Raw genomic sequence first — 15,906 nt, forward strand, 5'->3', positions numbered from 1 at the left:
AGCTTATGGAAGATTTCAATCTGCTTACTGGAATTGAAGTAGAAGTAAATTCAAAAAGCAGTAAGACTAATTTGAAAAGCGATAACAAACAATAAACTAATTTATGAAAGCATTAAGAAAGCAGTAGAGATAGATGTTAGGGATGCTGATTGAGAAAAAGTTCTTCAAGGTTGCCGCAATCCGCATCCCCGCAGGCAATCAAACATGCCTGCATAATGTCACTACTGACGTTGTTCCTTCCCATGAGATCCGGGGCCTTCAAATTACTTGGCAGCATTCCCGGTGTTCTATTTTGAAGCTTCGGCTGCCAGTTGCCCTACTTGGACCTCCAAATTCCTTATGGAAGATGCTTGCGATTGGCATAACTACATCATTTTCTCGATGTATTGCGTCGCAGAGCTTTCCAATGATGATGAATTTGTAGAGGTTTTGATGTGGAAGGTTGGTTGTGAGATTGCATTTGGTGGTGATGACTCTGATTCAGACCCTGGTGAAAAACTAGAGGGTTTCCACGATTCCCAGAGAGTTGTTCTGTGAATTCCCCTGGCCCTCACTGGTCGTTGTTACCTCCCCAACTAAAAATTGGGGTGATTCCGCCAACCCGGATTATATGTGTTGCTGTACGAGTTATTCTGAATGGCGTACACTACTTGAGGGTTCGATGGGCAACATTTCTGCAGAATGACCTCTTCCACATTTTTCACAGCTGATCGCTGCCACTTGTGCCCAGCGCATTGGTTTACGCTGCACTCTAAGAGAGAGTTCCCTTGGTTAATTGCCAATCATCTCAAGAGAGAGGCCACTGCGGCCATTTGTGAAGTGCTTCAATTTAGTATCTGCTGGTACAATGACATTTTCTATATTTTTCTTCTCTCTAGGCTTCTTCCCCCCCGTACTCGTCGTCTACCCAGTCATTTGTGTTTCGCGAAATGCGATCCATGACCTTGGCTTCAAGTGTAGATCTTGTCAATAATCCCCCTGCTGTGGAGGCATTAGCAACTGCTTGCATTGATCTGTCCAGGCCATTGTAAAAAGTCTCCATCAGAATGCAATCGGGAAACCCGATGTGCAGACAGTTCTTTACCAATCTTCTGAATCGCACTTAAGCGGTGCTCAGAGTCTCGTTTTTCATCTGCTCAAAATTCAACACGTCCCTCTGTCTTCTTGCATTGATGGTTGGCGGGAAGAATTTCTTCATAAATCACTCGACCAACTAGTCCCACGAAGTAATTTCATTTAGCTCAAAAGAATGAGCCCACCTCTTCGCCTCATCCTTCAGTGTGTATGGGAAGAGGTATAATCTAATTCCCTCAGGAGTCACACTGGGAATGGAGAAAGTATTGCACATTTCCATGAAGCTGGTCAAATGTGTGTGCGGGTCTTCACCTTGCATCCTCTTCAACCGTGGATCTTGAAATTCCGGGCGAGAAGTCATATAAGTTCGGTGCCGCATAGTTCCTCATTGGGATATTGTGGTTGGCAACAAGAAAAACAGGGTCTTGCGCTGGCCGATTTACCCCTTGATTCCCATCGGGCCTCTCGTTGTTATTCGCCATGTTCCTTCTTTGCCTAATTTTGTTCTGGTGTCCTCGCGCATGAAAAGTACGCTCGAACTCTGGGTCGGCTTCGAATTTTGGATTAGTCTCACTCATAAACCGTCAGCCTGCTCTCTGCGATAAACAAACAGTACAACAGAGATCTATCCTGCAAAATACCACAAAACTATTCAACGATAAACATTACCAATCCCTAGCAATAGCGCCAAAAACTTGTAGTGATAAATTTATAATCTTTTGCTTATAAAACTTGTTGATTATAAAAAAAATAATGTTATGCTTATGCGTTGCACAACTGATGAATGAATGATTCAAGTTCTTGTCCCCAGCAACGGTGCCAAAAACTTGTTGAATATTAAAAAAAAATGTTCTTGTTATGCTTATGCACTACTTTGAAGGGAGAGATGAATGTAAACCCCGAACTCTAAGTTTCGAGGACGAGTAGGCTACATGGGAACCTGAAGAGCAAATGAAGAACAGATATCCTCAACTTTTCAAATGACATGTCAGGTAAATTTGGAGGATGAAATTTCTTTGAAGGGGGAGATGAATGTAAACCCTGAACTCTAAGTTTCCTAGATAAGCATATTAGCCAAAGAAATGTTATATTAAATATTTAACCAATGGAAATCCATGTTATTTATAGAAGTTATGGAGGAAGGGAAAGAAAAACACATTAAATGAAAAGGTTCACTAATTGGCTTTGGCTGGAGGCACTAAATGTGGGGGTGACGTGGCGGTTTAATCCTTGAACTCGAGAAGGCAGCAGGAAGATAAAAAGGAAGTGAAACTTCAAGAGCATGGTTTCGGAAATTGGCATGAGCAAATTTAGTGAAATCAATGCCATTTGAAAGCTGGGAGAATTTAGTTTTTAATGTTGTCTTGCTGGAGAAATTGCAAGAGGAGAAGAACAAAAAGTGAAGAATTTGTAGAAAAGGCAGAATCTTAGATTAATCGGGGCACGAGGTGAAGATTGGAAGCCCCAGGCCAAACTATAAGTAATTTTCAACTGAAATTTTAAGATAAGGAAGTTAATCAATTTTAAACAAGTTTGTAGATGAAAGTTTCTTGAAAAGAATTCTGGATTTTAAGTTATGAATTTTTGAATTTGAAACAGAGAATCTGTGCAGACCCAGACAGCTACTTGGGAAGAACAAACAAACAGCTCACCGTGGAGAGCGAGAGAGAGAAGAGGAGGATGAGGATCTCGCTCAGGATGATAATCTCGCTGATTTTGTGATGAGGATCTCGCTCAAGAAGGAAATATCGTTAGAAATGAGGGTTGAATCTCGTTGGTGAGGAAGAAAAGCTTGTTAGAGGAGGTGAGTATCGCTAGGAAAAGTTTTGCTAGGAAAAGTTTGATCTCGCTCATGATGAAGATCTCGCTCATAAGGATGAATTCACTCATGATGATTATCTCGCTAGTAATGTTGTCTGTGTTGATGAAAGTTCCATTAGTAAATGAACTATTTGAGGCATTTTGCTAAGAATTCTAAGTAGTTTAACTGGGAATTATGTCCTTCTAGGCCAAGAAGATCTAGGAGAGGCATATAAACCGTTAAGAGCCCCAACAAGCTCTGAGTGACTAAGTGAACTTAAATGTTTTCAATACTTATGCATATAAGGCCAAGTAAGTTACAGAGATGTTAATGGTGAATTTATATTCCCTCAAGCAACAAATGTTTAATGAATAGCTTAGTGTATTTTCCCCATCTTGTATATGTTTAACACAAGCCAAGGTATGTTGTGAAATCATTACAAAAGTTAAGTTTCTAATGTTGAAATATGCTTCCTAGAGGAAGGCTATGATAGAATGAGTTCTTGTGTAAATGATATGCAATGAAACTTAATTTGATGCTACAAAATAACCCGATACTGAAGGGCATGGAGAAGGTATCTGGGTAATAGTACCTAAGGTATTGACGGTACTTAGAAACTCCACGTGCACGTAGGTGGTTCTGAATGAGGGGCCGAAGTATGGGTCTTCTAGGCCATACACCACCAAAGGGAGGCCGAAGTATGGGTCTCTTGGCCGGTAATAGACGTTGGGAGCTAGAGCATTGTAGGCTCGATCTCAACTAAGGAATAATGATGTTTAATGATGTACAAGAATGGTTTAAAGCTATATTTAGAGAAAGTTTCTTGAGATACTCATCGGTATACTTACTTGTTTATAGTGATGTAATGCATGATGTAATATGATTCTATAGTCACTCACTGAGCTACCAGCTTACAGATTTTCTATGTTTTCCATTTACAGGTAGCGATCAGATTCCTCAAGGTTGATCCTGTTGCTGCTTTCCACTGAAAGGCCCGGCTTATTAAGAAGACTTAGGTTGATGATCTATTTATGTACACATGTTTTGAGAGGAACTAAGGCCTTGTTAGAGATGTTTGGGTCCAACTGTAAATATTTTTTCCATAGATGTTATGTCATGGCTGAATGCATGTGTTTATATAATCTTATGTAGAATCGTAAGGAGGCATGCTGGATGCATACATTATTAATGTTTAACAAGTTGGCATTTAGATTAGAAGGCTAAGGTGGTGAGTGCTGGCGGTAGGGCTAGTAACTACCATGGTCATATCCTCTTTCAAATTAAGAGGGTAATCTGGGAATAGAAGGGAAAGTTTATGCATAAGTCTAAGTCCCTAAAGTGTGAGTCTCTAACATGTGTACATTGTAATAGGTGAAATGCCAAGGCAAAGTGGCAGACAGAGTAAGCAGACAAGAGGCAGGAATACTGACCCTACCAATAGGGGCCTAGAGGTTAGAAAGAACCCAGCTGAAGCCGAGTTATGGCTGGATGTGATTGAAAAATGTTTTAATGTTATGGGCTGCCCAGAGGACAAGAAGGTCGGATTAGCCACATTTCTACTGCAGAAAGGAGCGGAGAAATGGTGGAAGGTGATATTCGCCTGACATTCTGATAACGGGCAGAAATGCACGTTATCATAGTGCTAAGTTCTTAAACAATGTTGGCTTGCATTGATAAAATATGTTAGATTGCATCCAAAAAGCATTAAGTTTATTACATTACGGTCGCTTGGGAGGGTTCTCGATCTACCTTATACGAAAAGGATGCGAACCTCTTACGTGGGTTTTTGAGATTGCACTGAGATTGGATCGGAAGGGCACTAAGAACCAATCTTGCATGATCTATCTATCACCGGCAAGTTTCGAGTTGAATTGGAGATTTGGTTGTCGATATGCGTTAATGTTCATGGTATGCGGACATCTGTACAATCATAGTATTGAGGACAGTAAACTGAAAGATTACTTCATATCAGTACAGAAAGAAGATGCTGAGATATGAAGTCATTTTATTTCTGGGAATGACCTTCTTGTATCGACTTGACCTGATATATTTTGCGTCGATGCATCTCCTGAGCCATGAGGCCAAGCACATTTTGGAGCTTTGTCCATGAGTCCCCTTATGGAGGAAACATTTTGGGGGGGCATGGAATTGCCGGCAAAAGTTCCTACAGAAGCTATTTTTGGCAAACCACTTTTAAGGACGCCATTGCCATGTTTGTGGCGTGCGAATAGATGCCAAGAAGAATAAGGGAACATGTCCAGATAAATGAAATTCCTTTGACACTTCAATCTTGGAATTGAATTATTTGATGTAGTGGAAATCGACCTTTATAGGGCCGATTTCTGCCTTCAAGAAGGTCCATCAATACAATTCTGGTCGCGGTTGATTATGTACCGAAGTGGGTTGAGGTCATCGCATGCGCTAAGAACGATGCGGTCAACGGTGGCAAAATTTCTCAAGAAAATATCATTACCCATAATGGAATGCCCTAGGCCTAATCAGTGATGAAAGGCTCACATTTCATCAACCGCAATCCATCGCCAAACTTGTTGACCAAATTAATGTCAGGCATAAGAGTTGCAACACATATTCACCCACAAAACCAATGGTCAGGCAGAAGTTTTTCTAATAGAGAGAATCGAGCTTATCTTGGAGAAAGATATTCAGTACTCTAGGAGGGATTGGTCACCCAAGCTTCGATAAGCAATTAAATGGGGCATATAGAACTACCTTCAAAACTCCAATAGGCATGTCCCCCTATGCTCCTGGTCTTACGAAAAAGCTTAATCATATGCTTCTCGAGTTGGGAACAGCAAAGCTATGTGGGTAAGCAAAAAGCTAAACTTCAATCTGTCAACACGGGGGGAAGTCCGAAAGTTGCAATTGAACGAGTGGTTCGAGTGGGCGAATGAATGCCTACGAATAATGCCAAAGCTTTAATAAAAGAAGCGAACGAAAGAAAGTAGGCATGACGACCGCATAAGCCAACCAGACGTTCTTTCGAGGTCAATAGGTACTTCCTGTTTTTACGCTGGTTTGCGATTGTTTTTCCATGGAAGTTGAAGTCCCACTGGTCTGGGCCATTTCCGCATCAAGATAAATCTTTCCCATGCACAAATGGAACTACACTGAAGATGGAAAGCAACACATTCAAAGTCAATGGTCCAAGAATTAAAGCCTAGCTATGGGGCAATGTGGAACGAACGCATGAGACCATCGACTTAGGCAAGCAGGATTGACTGCTTGAAGGGATGTATTGCGGTAATCTGAAAAAACTTCCTTTTCAATCTGCATCCTACATCTATGTTTAATTGCTTCTTATAGCTTTCCTTATGATTTTTTCTGCATTGCGTTAATTTACTGTTTAACTAGAATAGCTTTCCTACTTTATGTGTTTTTACTTTCAGTTAATTCAATTGGCGGTAATTTCCATGCTTTGCTTAAGTTCCCTACTTTCGGCATTAGTTGCGTGGTCTTTTATAATTTCTATGATGACGGAGACAAAAGAAATGAAACACGCAAAATTCTTATCGACTTGCGTTGTTGATGAATTAAAAAGAAAAATAAAATTCGGTTATGGCATTGCGATGATGGGTGCATCTTGCGATGACATGATACACTTTGCATCTAATCTTACACAAATGCAATTGCGGCTAAGGGTGTGTTGCGCAGCGTATCGTATTCTGCGCCCTGTCCCTTAGCGAATGCAGTATGTCGAGGTAGTGTTGGCAACCAAGTAGAAAATACGTGCGCGACCATCCTCCAGAAATGCGCTGAGTTTGAGGGGTGTGTTGCGCTAATACATGCATGTTACCGTCCTCTGCAAATATGCATTTGCGATAAACAGATGACTAATGTTAATCTTTAACCTTGCAACTTGTCTGAACAGATACAAAGAATAAATTCATTTCATATTTTCATGTAATAGAAGCTATTCCTTGATTCTTTGTACATGCTCAATTTTGTATTGCGATATTTGTAATTCTTTGTATACTTAGTAATTTTAATACAACTGAGTAACTATTCTTTCTGTATGCGTTAGCCTCCAATACTTATGATCTTTGGTTAATTAATTGCGATGTTTCTTTGTCTTATATTTTGCCGTTATTCATTGCGTTGCCCATGAAATGAGTAATATGCATACCCTTAGTAACATTTCTTAACACTTTGCACTTTCTGACTAACACTTAGACAATTCATAGTAATAGCAACTGCTTTACCTTTTATACTTCAAGACTCTGCTTAAACCTTCTTTTCAAAAAAAATTTTGACTAAAAGTGTTTTGTCCTATTCTTGTCACAAAATAACGCAATGAGGACCCTTGGTGCATCTCTAAATTTGGGGGTGGGGAAGATCTGAGCAATGCGATCAAGCGGATGCGGTAATCATAAAGAAAATAGAAAAAACTGGCAGCATAATTAACAACGCAAATAAAGACAAGAAATTACCGTAATAATTGACAAAAGGATGATAAAAGTAAAGAGGCTAACAACATATTGAAAGGAAATAATTACTCAATTGTATAAAATTTGTCTAAGTATAAAGAATTATAAAATATCGCAACATAAAATTGTAGCATGTACAAAAAGAATTCAAGGTATAGCTTCTATATAAAAAAAATAATGAATGAATGGCTGAAAAGAAAAATTGCAAGAATTGCCCGTAAGATGGTGGACACCCCCAAAAATTTAGAGTTGCGGCAAGGGATCTTGAGGAGGATAATTGGCGGAGGAGGCTCGTTAGGTGCTTCTTGAATATGCTGAGGTTTGCTGAAGATAGGGAGGCACCATGGGACCATGAGATAAGCCGTTAGGAAATTGAAAGTAACTCAAATGGTTCAGCTGCCCATCTGTCTTTGGTTCAGGTGGATGGTAAAGATATTGCTTGAATGTTAACCATCTCCTGTCGCACCTGACCATTGTATTGTTGCGCTGCAACTCTGCCGTTGTTCTTCTGCAAACTCCATTATTGTTTGGCAGAAGAAGTTAAGTTGTTGAAAAAGAGGGAATTCGCTTTTTTGCTAAGTCAGTAAGCAAGGGATGCGATGGTGGGTTGCACCGTTGCATGTTTCACTAGCATCATTTGAGTTGAAGCGGAAGGGGCCTGCTCCCAACGTGTGGGTCATTAAATGGGGCGATGGTTGGTGAAAAGTGGGGTGGAGATGGTATGGCTAAGGGGACGAAGCTTGAGATGCGAGGTTAGAATCTGGAGAAGAAGAAAAGGTTTGTGGAAGTTTCTGAAAGAGGGAAAGGGGCTCTATTAGAAGGGCTTAGCGGGCGAATGATTAAAGCAAGGGTCCAAGGGTAGTTGGGTTTGCTCTGCGGTGATCGTCTTGGACTTTTCCATTCCATTATGATTTGTGGCGCTGCTTTCTTGGGCATTGGGTTGATTTTGCGCGCCATTCAGATCTACGAGGGCCTTTTTTGGTTAGAAGCTCGGGGAATGTGGGGAATCCTTGAGAAGCATTCTCAGGATCTTTTTCGTGTGTGAGGCCATGATCCTCAGGAATGGGCTCTTTGTTCAATGCCTATGCCCACAAAAGAGGCAAGGCTCGAAAATTGTCCCATGGAAAGAACCTAGTTTCTGTTCGTTATTGGCCTCTCACATGGCCAATAAAGCCTCGAATCTGCTTCGCAATTCAGCTAGCCAACATCAATCAGAATGTCGCGCTCTATAACAATATGCCGGCCAATCACTCGATCATTGAATTGTTTTGTCATGTGTTGTTGGGAATAAGTCGCCGTTTCACAAAATATACACAAAGTCGCGCCTCTGGGAGCAAGCTTGTTGGAGGCAAGGTCTAATGGCCTGTTAATGAAACTGACCACTTGGTGCCCGGTTGCGTTAATACCTTCAGCGCATCTTCCATGTGTTATTCTATCTTTAGGATCAATCAATATATTTGTTACCCGGTGCTTCCGGGAAGTTTTTCAAAAACTGTAGCTCATTGATGTCCTTTTGCGCTAAATGCAACTATCCACCCTTCGATGATACCACAATCTTCGGTGTCAATGGAAGCTGCATGATAAGGTCCTCACTACCTAGGAATAATAATGGAGGGACATTGGCAGAAAGTTTTCCCACCATGTTTTCAACATAACACTCGCGATTAGTCGGTAGTGGCATCGACGCAGGGAAAGAAACCCATTTCCCATCGTCATATCATCATTTTCTTTCTTTTCTTGAATCGGACCAGCCCTCCTGGTCGACGCAAGCTCACTGGTTTCAAACTTTAGCTTTGCCCTATCTTGAGCAAGTACGCAAGGTGGGATTTTTGTCCTTTTGTTTTGTGTTCCTTTCCTTGCGTTGCTCTTCTTTTTTCCGCTTTTCCATTCCTCCACTTCTTTTTTCTCTTATTTTCTCTGACGCCTGCACATTGGCCTTGTAGCGTTTTCCTTTTCTTCTTCTTCTCTCATTTCTTTCTCAAACTACTCTGAGGCAAGCAAATGCATTGCCTCTCTCCTCGAGCCTTCTTTTTTCTTCTTCTGCCCAACTCTTAGGCGTTTTTGTCACAGTGCACGTCCTCATCAATGCAGTTTTCTGGCCAAATCGCTTGAATAAGATGATTTTGGCGCGCGTGACATCTTTTTTTGCTTCTCCTCTGCTTCTCTTTTTCTTCTCTCCTCTTCTTTCTGGCTATGGTTGAAAGAAATAAGTGGTCACTTGTTGACCCTTGCGGCGCATTCCTCCTTGCGACGCCCGCATAAGAGGGGTGATGTTTAGGATCTTCTCTATCTTCATAGTCGCAACCATTCTGACATGCGGTGATGAAAACTTGTGGTTGCATTGATGCTTTGGCTTGGTTTGAACTCCCCTCTTGACACCCCTTGCGATGGTTGATTCTCCGTCAAAATCTGGGCTTTTTGCCCTCTTCCTTTTCTTCTTCCTTCTTCAGGCGCCTGATCTTCTCACCGTACGTTGTTTCTTTCAACTCTCCTTCTTTTCCTCATTTCTTCTCCTTCTTCAACTGGGTAAGCTTCATCTTCCTTCCACCCATTTTTTCTTTACTTTTTGCTCTTCTTCTTCGTTCGGTCGTCCCTGGCTGCTTCTTTGCTCTACAGACCTCCAAAACATCTAAGATGGGTCCCTCAGTGGAGTCTGTTGAAATAGTCTTCTTAGGATCCATAGTGGTCAGGGGCCATTCTCGTCGCGAAGCTTCCAGCCATTTTCCTCCTCTGAAGGCAAGGGCTTGGGTTTACAACTTCAGCTTCCGGTAGCCCCCCCTCCTTTCATATTACTCAAAAATACTTCCCAAATAACTCTTTGTCGTCCCTTCTCATTGAGTTCGCTTTTTGTCGAAAGGTAACTGGAACGCCCACCCTTAGGTCTGGGTGGCAGGGGCAATATCCGTGCTAGCCCTCTCGGATGTTGAGTGGTTTGGCTACAGAGGTCTTTCATCGAGGGTTTCCTAGCAATCTTGATGAAAGGCCTTGGAGCTGGGCGCTAGAATGGCAAAGCTAAGCAGTAAGAAAGCCGCCTCCCGTGCCGGTGAGGGGGCTTGGAAGGGATGATGGAGGGAAGAATAGTGTGAAGATTGTTTGGCCATTTTGCTTGGTTGAGTGAAAAGAGTTAAAGAAAAATTTTTGGTTGAAGGAAGGAAATCGGAAAAAAAGGGGGGGTTTTAAGTATGCAAGAGGAAATTTTAGGTTTCTTTCACGAGAGATTCAAATAAGCTCTCATGAAGGAAGTGAGAATTTATAGGTTGGGCCATTGATGGCTCAACGCAAATCTCTGCGTGGCAGGCTTTTCGATATTCTCTAAAAGCCTGCTGCCAGCGCCCTCCCCATTTATGATTTTAGCAGAAAAGGACGTCTTTCGTCTGCTGAAGTCATAATTCCCTCAGAAAGCTTAAACGATTCGACTACTCTCTCTACGAAGAATTTTATCTTTTTATTTTATTCGTGAAAGGCGCAATGTTAAGGTTTAACACAATCAATCTGTTTACCTCCGAGCAAAATGCACTATTTTGCGGAGGATGGCACAATGTATGCATTAGAGAAACACACCCCTCAACTCAACGCATTTCTAGAGGACGGGCGCACGTATTTCTAAACAGTGCAACACTACCTCGACATAGTGGCGTTTTTTCTGAGGAGGGGCGCAACGTACATATGCGCAACAACACATCCTCAACGGCAATGCATTGTGGAAGACGGGCGCAAAAAGTGTAATCTAATCAGCAACAAAGAATACACCCATCATTGCAATGCATATCAGATGTTATTAAAGTTTATATAATTTATTTTTGTTTCATCAAACATCGCAACGCTTATCCCAATCCATGTTGATAAGAGTTGCGGTGTTCATTTTCCTTTTTTATTATTCAACTCACAGAATTAGGTTCAACACAATATTGAGATAGGAATGTAAATAAATTAAATAAAAGCATGAAAATTAACGCAACTGGAATTGAAGTAGAAGTAAATTCAAAAAGCAAGAAGACTAAATTTGATAAGCGATAACAAAAGCAATAAACTAATTTATGAAAGCATTAAGAAAGCAGTAGAGATAGATGTAGGGGATGGCTGATTGAGAAAAGGTTTCTTCAAAGGTTTGCCGCAATCCGCACCCCGGAGGCAAATCAACATGCCTGCAATAATGTCACTACTGACTTTGTTCCTTCCCATGAGATCCGGGGCCTTCTAATTAACTTGGCAGCATTCCCGGTGTTCTATTTTGAAGCTTCGGGCTTGCCAGTTTGGCCCCTACTTTGGACCTCCAAATTCCTTATGGAAATGCTTGCGATTTGCATAACTACATCATTTTCTCGATGTATTGCGTCAGCAGTGCTTCCAATGATGATGAATTTGTAGAGGTTTTGATGTGGAAGGTTGGTTGTGAGATTGCATTTGGTGGTGATGACTCTGATTCAGCCCTGGTGAAAAACTAGAGGGTTTCCACGATTCCCAGAGAGTTGTTCTGTGAAATTCCTCTGGCCCTACCTGGTCTTGTTACCTCCCAACTAAAAATTGGGTTGATTCCGCCAACACCGGATTATATGGTTGCTGTAAGACGAGTTATTCTGAATGGCGTACACTATTGAGGGTTCGATGGGCAACATTTCTTGGCAGAAGACCCTCTCTCAACATTTTTCACAGCTTGATGTGCCACTTGTGGCCCAGCGCATTTGGTTTACGCTGCACTCTAAGAGAGAGTTCCCTTGGTTAATTGCATCATCTCAAGGAGAGAGGCCAACTGGCGGCCATTTGTGAGGCCAATGTTGTCATTGTATCTGCTGGTAAACAATGACATTTTCTAAATTTTTCTTCTCTCTAGGCTTCCTTACCCGTACTCGCGTCTACCCAGTCATTTGTGGTTTTCGCGAAATGCGATCCATGACCTTGCTTTAGTGTAGATCTTGTCCATAAAATCCCCCTGCTGGGAGGCATAAGCAAGCCTGCTTGCATTGATCTGTCCATGCATTGTATAAAAGTCTCCATCAGAATTGCCAATCGGGAACCGATGTGCAGACAGTTCTTTACCATCTTCTGAATCGCACTTAAGCGGTGCTCAGAGTCCCTTCGTTTTTCAATCTGCTCAAGAAATTCCAAACACGTCCCGCTGTCTTATTTTGCATTTGATGGTTGGCGGGAAGAATTTCTCAATAAATCTCGACCAACTAAGTCCCACGAAGTAATTTCATTTAGCTAAAAGAATGAAGCCCACCTCTTCGCCTCATCCTTCAGTGTGTATGGGAAGAGGTTATAATCTAATTCTAGGAGTCACAGCTGGGATTGGAGAAAGTATTGCACAATTCCATGAAGCTGGTCAAATGTGTGTGGCGGGTCTTACCTTAGCAAGATTCTTCAAACCGTGGAATCTTGAAATTCCCCGGGCGAGAAGTCACTATAAGTTCGGTGCCGCATAGTTCTCATTGGGATATTGTGGTTGGGCAACAAGAAAAACAGGGTCTTTGCGCTGGCCGCATTTACCCCTTGGAATTCCATCGGGCCTCTCGTTGTTATTCGCCATGTTCTTCTTTGCCTAAATTTTGTTTTCTGGTGTCCTACGCGCATTGAAAAGTACGCTCGAACTTCTGGGTCGGCTCGAATTTTTGGATTTATCTCACTCATAAACCGTCAGCCTTGCTCTCATGCGAATAAACAAACAGTACAACAGAGATCTATCCTGCAAAATACACAAAATATTCACGATAAACATTACCAATCCCTAGCAATAGCGCCAAAATTGTAGTGATAATTTATAATCTTTTGCTTATAAAAACTTGTTGATTATAAAAAATAATGTTATCGCTTATGCGTTGCACAACTGATGAATGAAATGATTCAAGTTCTGGTCGCCAGCAAACGGGCGCAAAAACTTGTTGAATATTAAAAAAAAATGTTGCTTGTTATGCTTATGCCACTACTTTGAAGGGAAGAGATGAATGTAAACCCGAACTCCTAAGTTTCGAAGGACGAGTAGGCTACTGGGACCTGAAAGAAGCAAAATGAGAGAAAGATATCCTCAATTTTTCAAATGACAATGTCAGGTAAATCTTGGAGGATGAAAATTTCTTGTTGAGAGGGGAGAATGAATGTAAACCCCAAACTCTAAGTTTCTAGGATAAGATGTTTAAGCCAAAGAAATGTTATAATTAAATATTTAACCAATGGAAATCCATGGTTATTTATAGGAAGTTGATGAGGAAAGGAAAAAAAACACATAAATGAAAAGGTTTCACTTAATTGGCTTTGGCTAGGAGGCACTAATGTGGCGGTGACGTGGCGCGTTTAATCCTTGAACTCGGAGGCAGCAGGAAGATATAAAAAGGAATGAAACTTCAAGAGCATTGGTTTTCGGCAATTGCAATGAGCAAATTATAAGTGAAAGATGCATGCCATATTATGAAAGCTAGAGAGAGGAATTTAGTTTTTGAAAGTTGTCCTTGCCTGGAGAAATTCAGAGAAGAAAAGAACAAAAGTGAAGAAATTTGAGAAAGGCAGAATCTCATTAGATTACGGGGCACCGACGGTGAAGTATTGGAGCTCCAGGCAACTATAAAGTAATTTCAGACTGAAATTTTAAATAAGGAAGTTAATCAATTTTAAACAAGTTGTAGAGAAAGTTTCTTGAAAGAGAATTCTGGTATTTAACGTTATGAATTTTGAAATTTGAAATCAGAGAATCTGTGCAGACCAGAACACACTTGCTTGGGAAGAGATAGTCCCAAACACTGCACCAGAGAGTGAAGGATGCTCAGAGAGAGCTAGAGGAGGATGAGCTGGCTATGCTCCACATGATACACTCCTGGCATGAGTGCTATCTGTTACTTTGTTCGTGATGACACTTCGCTCAAGAAGGAAAATCGACTAGAAAATCGGAGTTGAAATTCGTTCGCGTCGACGGAAGCAAAAGCTTGTTAGAGGAGGTGAGTATCCTAGGAGAAAGTTTTGCTAGTAAAGTTGTATCTCATGACTCATGCATGTAACGATAATCTCCTTTCATTGATGGATGCATCAAGATGGATCTGCTCATATCATCACTCATAGATGGAATTCATCATCTCTTATAGATGGATTATCTCGCTAGTAATGTTGTCTGTGTTGATGAAAGTTCCATTAGTAAATGAACTATTTGAGGCATTTTGCTAAGAATTTCTAAGTAGTTTAACTGGGAATTATGTCCTTCTAGGCCAAGAAGATCTAGGAGAGGCGATATAAAACCGTTAAGAGGCCCAACAAGCTCTGAAGTGACTAAGTGAACTTAAATGTTTCAAATACTTATGCATATAAGGCCAAGTAAGTTACAGAGATGTTTAATGGTGAATTTATATTCCCTCAAGCACAAATGTTTAATGAATAGCTTAATGTATTTCCCATCTTGTATATGTTTAACACAAGCCAAGGTATGTTGTGAAATCATCTACAAAAGTTAAGTTTCTAATGTTGAAATATGCTTCCTAGAGGACAGGCTATGATAGAATGAGTTCTTGTGTAAATGATATGCAATGAAACTTAATTTGATGCTACCAAAATACCCGATACTGAAGGGCATGGAAGAAGGTATCTGGGTTAATAGTACCTAAGGTATTGACGGTACTTAGAAAACTCCACGTGCACGTAGGTGGTTCTGAATGAGGCGGCGAAGTATGGGTCTCTAGGCCATACACCACCAAAGGGAGGCCGAAGTATGGGTTCTCTTGCCGGTAATAGACGTTGGGAGCTAGAGCATTGTAGGCTCGATCTCAACTAAGGAATAATGATGTTTAATGTGTACAAGAATGGTTAAAGCTATATTTAGAAGAAGTTTTCTTGAGATTACTCATCGGTATACTTCTGTTTATAGTGATGTAATGCATGATGTAATATGATTCTATAGTCACTCACTGAGCTACCAGCTACAGATTTTCTATGTTTTCCATTTACAGGTAGCGATCAGATTCCTCAACGTTGATCACTGTTGCTGCTTTCCACTGAAAGGCCGCTTATTAAGAAGACTTAGTGTGATGATCTTTTTATGTACACATGTTTTTGAGAGGAACTAAGGCTTGTTAGAGATGTTTGGGCCAACTGTAAATATTTTTCCATAGATTTATGTCATGGCTGAATCATGTGTTTATATAATCTATGTAGAATCGTAAGGAGGCATGCTGGATGCATACTATTATTAATGTTTAACAAGTTGCTATTAGATTAGAAGGCTAAGGTGGTGAGTGCTGGCGGTAGGCGCTTAGTACTACCATGTCATATCCTCTTTCAAATTAAGAGGTAATCTGGGAATAGAAGAGGAAAGTTTATGCATAAGTCTAATGTCCTAAAGTGTGAGTCTCTAAACATGTTAACATTGTAATAGGTGAAAATGCCAAGGCAGAAGGGGCAGACAGAGTAAGCAGACAAGAGGCAAGGAAACTGACCCTACCAATAGGGCTATTAGGTAGAAAAGAAACCCATCGGGTGGAAAAGAAGGTGAATGATCCAGTGGTCAGGAAACGACCGTCTGAGGAAGGTCTAGTATCCTAGGCAAACGGCAAGATTTCAGCTAGAAGATGTTGTTTTTGACAGGATAGCACAGGGTTAGCAGCCAGTGTG

The sequence above is a fragment of the Benincasa hispida genome, unplaced genomic scaffold, assembly GCF_009727055.1.
Source record: "Benincasa hispida cultivar B227 unplaced genomic scaffold, ASM972705v1 Contig579, whole genome shotgun sequence".
In the NCBI taxonomy this organism is placed as follows: Eukaryota; Viridiplantae; Streptophyta; class Magnoliopsida; order Cucurbitales; family Cucurbitaceae; genus Benincasa; species Benincasa hispida.